Source organism: Lactuca virosa, chromosome 7, assembly GCF_052849685.1.
Source record: "Lactuca virosa cultivar CGN04683 chromosome 7, Lactuca_virosa_CGN04683_v6, whole genome shotgun sequence".
In the NCBI taxonomy this organism is placed as follows: domain Eukaryota; kingdom Viridiplantae; phylum Streptophyta; class Magnoliopsida; order Asterales; family Asteraceae; genus Lactuca; species Lactuca virosa.
Window position 1 is genome coordinate 281,789,586 of NC_136432.1, and position 12,547 is coordinate 281,802,132.

Here is a 12,547-nt window from a genome sequence, read left to right on the forward strand (position 1 = left end):
CATTCTTCGAACCATGCTTTCCAATTTTGTCATCATTAGTGCTATGTCATCAGTAATAGAATTCACCACCCCTCGAGTCAAGTCATTTCTTGGGTTATGATATTCTCTAGAGTGTTTAGAGAATTCTTCAATTAGGGCCTTTATCACCGGGGGTGCTTTCTTTGTGAGTGGTCCTTGCGAATCAAGGAGTTGCCTAGTTGTCACATTTACTCCATCATAGAAAATGGAGACTTCTTGTTGGCTATTTAGATCATGATGTGGGCAATTCCTTAGTAAGCCTTTGTACCTTTCCCATGCCTCATATAGTGACTCTCCAGCTTGTTGTTCAAAATTAGGTATGGCTTTCTTCAACTTGTCTATTTTTGAAGGGGGCAAAACTGGTCTATGAATTCTTCTTTCATTTTAGCCCATGTAGTGATGGATCCTGGGGGAAGTGATTTTAGCCAATCCTTTGCAGCTCCCTTGAATGTGGCAGGTAGCATACGAAGCAAGACAGTGTCGCGAGCCACATTAGGGAGATTAAAGTAGTCGGCTATGTCATTGACTTCATCAAGATGCTTGTATGCGTCTTCATAATCCTTCCCGTAGAATGGAATCTCCTTAAGTTGAGCAAGTATGTGGCCTTTAAGTTCAAAGGTGGCAGTTGTGGGAATCGCGGGTTGCACGAGTCTCGGGCCGGTGTCGTCACGCATCCTTTTCTTCCATTCACCCATGGGAACTTCATCAATGTTAGCCATGGGGTGAGCTAGTTCGCCCTCGATGTCGCTTCCTTCCTCGGATTCGCTTTCTTTTTTTTCGGATTCGTACACGATATCGTCCTTGTTTGGGTCTTCGTTTGCCTCAGAAAACTTGTTGGATTCTCCCACTTTCTTGTCCTTTTTCTTACTAAAAACATATTTGAAATTCTTCAATGGCGAATTTTTTGATGTTGCAGTTTCTCCTACGGTTTTGCCTTTGTTTTTCTTCAAGGTTGCTTCCGGGTCTTCAAGCGGTGGAATCAAAGGTGTACCTCCTCCCCGGGTCATAAACGAACTGTAAACAAAACAGAAAACACGCGTAAAAAGAACAAAAAAAAATAAAATAAAAACGAAACTAAGTTTCAGCGATGGACTCGTCGAGTAGCTTCGATTGCACTCAGCGAGTTCAAGGCTAAAACTGAAAAAAAATCAAACAAAAATTCTTACAAATCAGAGAAAATTAAAACTAAACCTAATACCTAGACTACTAAAGCAGTAACTTTGTGCAAGATTAATCTCACACAAAGGGTGGGTAATACTAGAAATTAGAATTAATTTTTGAACCGTTCCCTGGCAACGGCGCCAAAAACTTGATGTGTGTTAAACTAACTAGTTTTATCCTACTTTTAATTTATGAATTCGACACACAAAAGGCAGTGGACCTGTCAATTGGTAATATGAATTAGCAAGTAGGGTATCGAACTCAGGGAACGGAAATTAATCTAACTACTAGAATTATCTAAAACAATTAGTAAAATAGAGGGGTTTTCTCTAGTTTTGCAAGACTACAAACTTAACTAAAACTTAACTAATCAACTAACAACTGAAAACACGTAAAAACCAACTAAATTCAATGATTAAAAGGGTTTCTGTTTAGGTTCAACTCATATACTTCTATGGTTAATTTTTATGGTGATGTAATGGATTAATTGTTATTGGTTACCGACTAAGGTGATTAGATTCACATTCGTTATTACTAATCCTTAGAAAATAGATTAATTTAAGCAGTGATCAAGTGGTTAAACTAATAAATTCCCTAGTTTAATTATTCGGGTTAAATAAGACTTGTAATTAGCTAATTAAATTGGTGATTCAATTAACCTCTTGTTGATGGTATATCACACAAGCTCACACATTAATTTACCCATTCTCTAGTTAATCCTAGTTTCATATTCACTAATCCTAGGCATATAGCAATGTGTTCACATAAATCATATGAGATAAGCAATTAAGAGATGTTCATGCAGCTTAATTACTTAGCAATTAATAGAAAATAGTTCTGGTTAATGCATAAGGGTCTTTAACAAGCTTAATTTAACAAGATTCACCACAAAACAATTAATCAAAATAGTAAATTAATCCATAGGAGCAAACTTGTCTACCCTAAACAGAAACTAACGAAATTAGTTTATAATTGCAGTAGATAACAAGCTAAAAAAATTCAAACAAGCTAGACATAGTTCTATTCAATGGTGAAGTGGAAAATTAAACCTAAGTTGCCTTAGTCTTCTTAGAATTGAGGATTAGGGTTCTTCTCACGTTCTTCAGATCTCCAGCGGTCTCCTTAGTCGCCAAGTAAGCTTCCCAAAAGCCAGAGAGAGAGTCAATTCGGGTTTGTTGCTTCTATTTATAGATTTCTCAAAACAGGGTCTACTTATCGAGTAGACAACTGACTCGCCGAGTCCCCTTGAAGAATCCGTATATGGCAAGAACTTTACGTATTGCTTCTCGAATCTTCGTATGTACTGTTGAATAGTGAAAAGTGACCCTCTTGAACTTCAGCTACCGCAGCCGACAAGCACCCGCAGTCAAGCTCCTTCATCAGCAACCGCATCCGAAGTCTCTACCTACCGCAATCTCTTTACTAGATTACTTTACTTGTATTTTATTGTAATACTCTCTATTGTCCAGTATGCCTTGCATGGCTACTCTTAGAGATGTAATCTAGTGTACTTCGTGAGTCTCTATCAATAGAGCTCATTCTCTTGTATTCATAAGCATCTATCTATTTGTGAATACACACCTCTGAAGTTATCTTTTATCTCTCTATCTAATTACTCATCCCTTCTTACTCTCAAATCTTACTAGAATACAACTGATTATAACCTCTCTTCGGAGCAAGTCTTTTGTGACTTAATCACTAAGTTTGATCTTCCTTATTAACTTGGTTTGAATGCATTCCTTGTTATGAATCAACTTATGTGTATACTTGATATAACAATTGTTGTCATTTCCATTTCTTTACTTTTCTGCAACTAACTCTCTAACTATCTAACTCTAACTTATTAATATTATTGTTAAGCTTTTAGATCCTTCGAGATTAACTATTCCGCAATCTACTTGTTCTAACGTTTGTTCAAGTGTGTCTCTAAGTTTTTCTCTCAACAATTGGTATCAGAGCCATAGTGGTTGCTTTTTGAAAAACGGAACTCTGATTTTCAAAGGGCCTTCTATACCACTGAAGCTCATTTCTTAAAAAAAACTTCAAAAATATGGCACAATCGTTATCTCTGAATGTTTCCAACAGTGTTGGTGGTTCAAATCGAGCCCCAATACTGGTAACAAATGAATATCATCATTGGTCACACAGAATGGAAAGATACTTAAGGAGACTTGGTAGAGATGTATGGCGATCCGTGGAAGAAGGACCACATGTCCCAGTCCTTACACCAATCCAAACTGACGGCGCTACAACCAGACTAGGAGGAGGTCAACCAGCTATGAGCCGTCCCACCAAGGATGACCTCGATAAACTGGAAAATGATGCTGTTGCTTTTTATGAAATTTCTTGTGGAGTTCCCCCTGACAACTTCGATATTATCATAAATTGCAAATCAGCAAAAGAGATCTGGGAAGTTCTCAAAAATTTATACGAAGGCTCAGAACACGCACAAGACAAGAAGCTTACTACCGCACTCAATGATTTCAACAACTTCAAAGCTCATACCGACAAAAGCCTGGGAGACTCCTTCAAAAGGTTCAACCTGATAGTCACCAAGTTATCCAATGCGGGCGCCATCCGCAGTAACCATGAAACAAATCTTCAGTTTCTTAATGGTTTGGGAAGACATTGGACTACGGCTAAGATGATAGTCCAGGGCGATAGAAAGATTCATTCTTTGTCTCTCTACAAGCTCTATAGAGAATTGCAAGCACAAGAATCCACCATACTCAAAGACTGTGCTGACTTCGGAGGACCACTTGCTCTCATAGCACAAGCTCCACATAATCAATCTTACTCTCCCTCGTATGACACTCCACCGCAGTCATACGAAGCTGACTCAGAGTATGACAATGAAGAAGAATTTCAGAAGGCTATTGCTCTGGTTAGCCAACAGTTCAACCGTCTACCACCTCCTTCCTTCCGCAAGAATCAACAGTTCAACAAACCTCCATTCAACCGTAACTTCAGTTCCCAGAATAACCATCCTCGATATCCCAAAAGTTCTCATCCACCACCGCAATCTCAAAATAATCAACCGAAGGAGGCACCGCAGTCTACTCAAACCACTGACTCCGGTACTCCCTCAGAAGACAAGACTGATGTTGTAATTTGTCACAAATGCAACAAAGAGAATCACTTTGCAAGAGATTGTAAGGCCAATATAGTAAAAGACAGAGCATTCTACCTTAGAATGGCTCAAGAGTTGGAAGATAAGGAAAAGGCAAGGGCATACGTAGCCCATGTCAAAAGAGACCATCAAGTTTGGTCATCCGGAGACGAAGATGAAGCCATCAGCAGTATCAAAGGAAAAGGGAAAATTTGCATGCTCATTGTCACTACACAGATTATTGTCACTACACAGCATTTATGTCCACAGTCGAGTCCCGAACGATCAAAGAAGCATTACTAGAACCTGATTGGATATCCGCAATGCAAGAAGAGCTAGAAGAATTCAAAAGGAACAAAGTGTGGAAGCTCATCCCGAAGCCACACGGTCATACCATTGTTGGCACTAGATGGGTCTTCAAAAACAAGCTGGATGAATCTGGTCCGGTAGTCAGAAACAAGGCAAGGCTAGTTGCAAAGGGCTACAGTCAACTTGAAGGTGTTGACTATGATGAAACATATGCTCCGGTGGCACGAATGGAAGCCATCCGAATCTTCTTAGCATACGTAGCCCAAAAAAACGTCAAGGTACACCAAATGGACGTTAAGAGTGCATTTCTCAATGGGGAATTAAAAGAAGAGGTTTATCTTCAGCAACCTCCAGGCTTTGAAAGTATTGAATTCCCAGACCACTGCTACAAACTTGAAAAAGCAGTCTACGGTCTGAAGCAAACCCGAAGAGCATGGTAGGAGACTCTCTCTGAATTTCTTATCTCGTCCGGATACAAAAGAGGAGTGATTGATCCCACTTTATTTAGAAAAGCAAATGGTGACCACCTTATGCTTGTACAAATATATGTGGATGATATCATCTTCGGATCGACTGATCAAGGAATGGTGGATGAATTTGCTAAGCTCATGACCAACAAGTTCAAAATGAGCATGAACAGAGAGATTAACTTCTTTCTAGGACTTCAAGTGAAACAAGTTCCACAAGGGATATTCATTTATCAAGAGAAATACACCACTGAACTGTTAAAGAAATATTCTATGGACAACTGTTCTTCGGCTAAGTTCCCCATGGCCTTCGGATATAAGATCTCTGCTGATCCCTCAGGCGAATCTGTGGATCACAAGACTTATAGGGGTATCATAGGCTCTTTGATGTACCTCACCGCAAGCAGGCCAGACATTGTCTTTGCAACAGGTGTATGCACAAGGTATCAGGTTGACCTAAAAGTGTCACATATGACCGCAGCCAAACAGATACTACGGTACCTGAAAGGAAGCAAGTCTCTTAGATTATGGTACCCCACAGGCAATGATTTCAGCCTTCAAGCATTCACAGATGCGGATCACGCCGGATGCAAACTAGATCGAAAAAGCACTTCAGGTGGATGTCAATTTCTGGGTGGAAGACTCATCAGCTGGTCATCAAGGAAACAAAGTTGTGTATTGTCACACCCCGCTAAAGCGGAAACGCAAGGTATGACAGCGACAAAGGTTTCATTGCAAAAGATAAAGATACATCACCATAGCAATATTTAAAAGTTTACAACCCATAGCTTAAACAAAACAAAGTACAAGTTTTCCAAAATGACATTGTTCAAAATATATAACTTCATAAAATAACTTCCACACGATGCAGCATGCTCTATGATGATGAATCTCTATATCCACTTACTAATTATTTCCTGAAAAAGCATGTAAAACGAGCGTCAACTATGAAAATAGTTGGTGAGTTCATAGGTTTATAAAATCAAGATTTGGTATAAGACTTTTCATAAATACAAGTACATTGCTTTAATGAGAACAAAGTTCATTGCTATAATGAGAAACAAAGTTGATTGCTAAAATTGATAAACGAGTTTATTGCCATAATAAATAACAAGTTTATTGCTATAACGAGAAACAAGTTTGTATGTGTATGAGCAAACAATGAGTCTCAACCAAACCTATGACTGAAGCCCTATCAAGATCTATGCTTATCGTTCCATAGATGAATATGGTATCATGCACTCCAGTAATAGGGCGAGTGAGGAGTTGTCAATTCCTAATAGCGCTATCCATAATGACCATTGGCTCAAAGAGTTAATGGTTAGAGATAAGGGAAGGGCCTTAGTACGATAAGTTCTCATGTTCCGTGTTACATAGACATACATAGAGAGACATAGCAATAAAATAGCAATCATGTTTGATACAAATCAATTTAAATACAACATTCAAATAATAGTTTTTCGGGACATGCTTTTCCACCCCAAAACATAAAAACTGAAAATAGGGGAGTGCGTGAATACTCACAATGTTTCGAGTAGGTACAAGTAGTGCCTCGGAATACACCAACCCTTACTACCGGGATCCTACGACATCAAACACACACTAGTGAGTTTCCATGTCGAAATCTAATGCTAATATACTAAACTCTACATATAGAGAAATGCCGAATTTATGTTCTAATATCGGTTTTATATTAATTGGTTACGATTTTTCTGAAATGGTGAAATTCTATAAGTCATGTGATTAAGAAAATTTTGGATATTAATTTCACAGATTTAGTAATATAATTTGAGGGTATTTCAACACATTTAAAGGTGTTTTAAATTCCTAAAAACGCAAAATATTATCAAATAGTTTCCAAAAATTGTCAAACCTTGTATTTTCATTCTAAATACAATAGAGGTTTTCCAGAAAATTTCCCTTGAATTTTTTTTGATATGGTTAACTATTTTTCCAAGTTTTTAAGCCTTCATAAACAAATAAATTCACGAAAAATAGCATTCAAAGGATGAAAATTCTCAAACTTTTTATTTTATTGTTATTACACATTACTAAGCTAGGAAAAATATAAAAATGGATTTCCAAGCTGTTTAATTATATTTTATGATTTTTGAGCATTTATTCTAATAAAAATTGAAATAAATAGAAAACAGTTTCCAAAATTACTCAAACTTTTTATTTAACTGTTATTATACATTACTAAGCTAGGAAAAATATAAAAATGGATTTCCAAGCTATTTAATTATATTTTATGATTTTTAAGCATTTATTCTAATAAAAATTGAAATAAATAGAAAACAGTTTCCAAAATTACTCAAACTTTTTATTTAACTGTTATTATACATAACTAGGCTGAGAAAAATATAAAAGATATTTTTCAGTGGTTATTTCTATTTTTCCTTGTTTTATTCCCTTAAATAATCATTAATTGAAGAATAAATAACAAACAGTTAAAATAAATTACCAAAAATTTTGTAACATCATTTACAGTGTAAGTAATCTGGGAAAAATACCAAAAGTGGTTTTCATATTGTATAATCCGGTTTTGGGTATTTATGTGTATTTAAGTGTATTTAAGTGTATTTAACCTTAGAAAATAGGAGAAAAATAGTATACAGTAGAGGAAAATCATCAAAAAATTTATGTAACCTCCTAATGTCCAACATGATGTTCTGGTAAATTTTCATGAATTTTGGATAATCAGAACTATTTTTCCTATTTTTAGGCCATTATAACTACGAAAAATTTGGAAAAATAGAAAGGCATGATGAAAAATTCTGAAATTATTTTTCTGAGTCTCCCACCACAGGTAACAGCTGCGAAAATTGTTAGATACAATTTTCACGCTTTTAAAGTGGTTTTGTGATTTATTGCACCCAAACAAAAAGAAAATCACAAATCATACTAAACAGCAACATAAATCGATGAAATTTAATGAGAGGTCATTATTCACCATAGGGGTCATCCACGAATTTATTCCGGATTTATAGACCTCTGGAAGTATTTTATGTGATTTATGCCCTTGTTTTCTTGCAACAATTTTAATAAATCAAGGAAACGATAAAAACTCTTGGGATTTTCCAGATATTCATATTACCCTAATGGGAATCTGGAAAAATTTTGATTTGAGCAGAAAAGAAATTTTAGATATTTTTCTAGACAAAATCATTTACATGCACTATTAACAATGTACTTTGATCATCAAGCTCTTTAGCTTGGTGTTCTTCACATGCATCACGGTTTGAAGACCATGCATGGACATATGTTTGTTATAGTGATGTTTTTAAAGGAAATACTTGAATGCATAAGGTGTATGAGCCTTTAAAACTTGTAAAAATCCGAACCTTAGTGTTTGACATAGGTTTTGGTCCTTGGATTTCACCATTAAACAACATGCATGTTGTTCTTCGGTGAAACCCTACCACCATCATCATCAAACACGACATTCATGAACATGTTCATGAATGTTCATAAAGAATGGTGTAGAAGGAGGAGAAGTACAAGAAAACCCTTTAAAAACAAGAAGGAAAAGTAAGGAAAATGAAGGATTTTCGTGAATACCTTGAAGAACAACCTTAGAAGATGAAGATTTGAGTGTGGAGAGGTGTTCTTGGCTGATGATTTTCATGGGTTTGGAGAGAGAGGAGGAGAGTTTGAGAGTTGAAAGGGTGGAGTGTGAGAGAGAGTGAAGAGAGAAGTGGAAGAGTGGGGATTGTGTTTTAATGATTGAAGTTTTGGGAAGAGAGAGGGCATGGGGGAAAGGATGCATGAATTTTATGAGTGAGAGAGGCTCCCTCTCTCCTAAAATTCAAATTATATAATTCTCCCTTCAATTTTTATAAAACCTAAATTTTTATAAAAATGTCTCTTTAAGCAATTTTTGATTTATTTAAAAATCTTGTTTTTTAACTAATAAATTATGATTAATGTATGATAATTTAAATTTCTATTTCATTGATTATAATCTATAATTTGATTAATAAAAATTTTATATTAGGAAGTTTATAGAAATTTTATAAAGTTTTTAACCTTTAAAGTTTATAAATTTGGATTTTTGGGCTCTTTAGAGTTTTTGGAACATTGTTTGATATTCACCATCATATTGGGATGAAATTAGAATATTTTAATTTATTTTTAGGGTTTTATACCCTTTTTCAATTGTAACAAAGTTTGAAGTTTCATTCTAATTATGGTATTGGCATTTCCTATTGTAGTTAAACAACTTACTAGAATCGTAAGAGTCAAGTATATTAGTTCTAGATCTTAGTTGGATCCTAGTTTATGCAAGATTTTGACCTAATTTATACTACTAGGCCATGGCATGTTGTGCATGAATGATTTTTATAAAGATGCATGAGTCCGAGAATGACCTGAATTGACAGTTGTCACAGTATCCCCCACTTAAAAAGAATTTCGTCCTGAAATTCATTCTATGTCATCGTTTGTCATCGCATGGGAAAAGTTGTGGATACTTTTCCTTCATGAAATCCTCACGCTCCCAGGTGTACTCCGGCCCGCGTTTTGAGTTCCATCGAACTTTCACAATCGGAATCTTACTCCGCTTAAGTTGTTTCACCTCCTTGTCAAGGATTTCTATCGGTTCCTCAACAAAGTTTAGCTTATCATTGACCTTAATTTCCTCCAGAGGTACTATCAATGCTTCGTCGGCTAAACATTTCTTAAGATTGGAGACGTGGAATGTGTCGTGAATGGCGCTTAACTCTTGGGGTAATCGGAGTTTATATGCCACCGGACCAATCCTTTCAATGATCTCGAAGGGTCCAACATATCTTGGGCTTAGTTTTCCTTTCTTACCAAAACGTACAAGCCCTTTCCAAGGCGACACCTTTAGAAGTACCTTGTCTCCAACTTGGAATTCTAATGGTTTTTGACGATTATCCGCATAACTTTTCTGACGATCTCTGGCGGCTTTAAGCCTATCTTTGATGATAGCAATCTTGTCAGTTGTTTCCTGGATAAGGTCGAGTCTAGTCAATTGTCCTTCTCCGATTTCTGTCCAACACAATGGAGAACGACACTTGCGTCCATACAATGCTTCGTATGGGGCACATTGGATACTCGTGTGGTAACTGTTATTGTAGGAAAACTCAATTAGAGGCAAATGAGTATCCCAATTTCCTTTGAACTCAATGACACACGCCCGTAGCATGTCTTCCAATGTTTGTATTGTTCTCTCTGTCTGCCCATCTGTCTGAGGGTGGTAAGCTGTGCTCAAATTTATCTTGGTTCCTAGTGCCTTCTGTAACATCCACCAAAATCGTGATGTAAAACGACTATCTCTATCAGAAATGATGGATAGGGGTACACCATGCAGAGAAACAATTTTGTCGATGTAGATTTGGGCGAACTTTTCCATCTTGAAGTCTTCCCGAATGGGGAGAAAGTGAGCAGATTTCGTCAGTCGATCCACTATGACCCAAATTGAGTCATGACCTTTAGCAGTTCTAGGAAGTTTGGTAACGAAATACATGGATATCTGCTCCCATTTCCATTGGGGAATTTCAGGTTGTTGCAATAAGCCGGATGGTTTTTGATGTTAAGCTTTGACTATTGAGCAAGTTAAACACTTCCCAACATATAGGGCAATATCCCTTTTCATTCCAGGCCACCAATAGTACTCTTTAAGATCCTTGTACATTTTATCTGCTCCAGGGTGGATTGAGTATTTAGATCGATGAGACTCCTCTAGTACCATGTCTCTCAGATCGTTAACCCTTGGAATCCAGACCCTGTCCTTAAAATAACGAACTCCATCAGGTTTGGTTTCAAATATCACTTCCAAACCATGTAAGGTTTCGCCTGGAAGATGTTCCTTGAATAGCGCTTTCTCCTGGGCATCAATGATTTGAGATTTCAAGCTTGTCTGAATTACCATTCCCAAAGCTCTCACACGGGAAGGTTTCACTCTTTCTTTTCTACTAAGAGCATCAGCTACTACGTTAGCCTTGCCTGGGTGATATCGTATCTCACAGTCATAATCACTAAACAACTCTACCCATCTCCTCTGCCGCATGTTTAACATTTTCTGATCTAGGATATGCTGAAGGCTTTTGTGATCGGTATAAATGATGTACTTGGTTCCGTACAAATAATGCCTCCATATCTTAAGAGCGAAAACTATTGCTCCCAGTTCTAGATCATGGGTTGTATCATTCTTCTCATGCGGTTTGAGTTGTCTGGAAGCATACGCAATGACCTTATCTTTTTGCATTAACACACATCCTAATCCTTGATGAGACGCATCACAATACACTACAAAGTTCTCTGATCCCTCTGGTAAGGCCAGAATTGGTGGATTTCACAACTTGTTTTTCAGGATTTGAAACGCTTCTTCGTGTTTCTCTTCCCAGAGAAATTTTCTGTCCTTTTGGGTCAAAGATGTTAATGGTTGAGCAATCCTAGAGAAATTCTCAATGAAGCGTCTGTAGTACCCAGCTAATCCTAGGAACTGTTGTATTTCTGTCGGGGTTTTGGGGGCTTCCCATTTCTTAATTGCCTCAATCTTAGCTGGATCTACATGAATTCCTCTTTCGCCGATCACATGACCAAGGAAATGTACTTCCCGAATCCAAAATTCACACTTAGTGAACTTGGCATACAATTTCTGCTCCTTCAACAGCTCCATCACTAGCTTCAGATGTCTCTCATGATCTTCTTTGGTTTGTGAGTAAACAAGTATGTCATCGATAAATACAATTACAAACTTGTCTAGGTATGGTCTACAGACCCTATTCATCAAATCCATGAAAACAGCGGGTGCGTTCGTTAGTCCAAAAGGCATGACTAAGAACTCATAATGTCCATAACGGGTTCTAAATGCTGTTTTGTGAATGTCTTCTTCGTGAACTCTTAGTTGATGGTATCCTGATCGGAGGTCGATCTTTGAGAAGTATGAAGCGCCCTGCAACTGATCGAACAAGTCATCAATTCGAGGAAGAGGATATCGATTCTTGATTGTCAACTTGTTCAATTCTCTGTAATCAATACACATTCGGAATGACCCGTCTTTCTTTTTGACGAATAACACGGGGGCTCCCCAAGGTGAAGAACTTGGTCGTATAAACCCTTTGTCTAGAAGTTCTTGAAGTTGTCCGGACAGTTCTTGCATCTCGGATGGCGCGAGGCGATATGGTGCTTTTGTTACCGGTGCCGCTCCGGGAATTAAGTCAATCCGAAATTCGACCTGTCTGTGAGGGGGTAGACCGGGTAATTCCTCCAGAAACACTTCGGGATAGTTTTGAACCACTGGAATCTCCTTGAGTTGCTTAGCTTCGGGTTCTCTTTCTAGCACGTGGGCCATGAATGCAATACAATTCTTCTTCAGGTACTTGTGAATCTTCATGCTTGATACAATGTTTAAACTTCTTCCTGGCTTCTCACCGTGTATGATAAGGGTTTCTCCATTGGGGAGAGGTACCCTGATGACTTTCTCGTACCAACCAATGTCCGCTCTATTCTTGGA

General features: G+C 37.4%; 1 non-coding gene across 1 annotated transcript; it reads left to right on the plus strand.

Moving 5' to 3' along the window:
- Positions 1-247: 247 nt before the first annotated feature.
- Positions 248-354, plus strand: LOC145127995 (small nucleolar RNA R71). The gene has a single exon (XR_013716598.1). It is a non-coding gene; the product is annotated as a small nucleolar RNA R71 (small nucleolar RNA).
- The last annotated feature ends 12,193 nt before the right edge of the window (positions 355-12,547 follow it).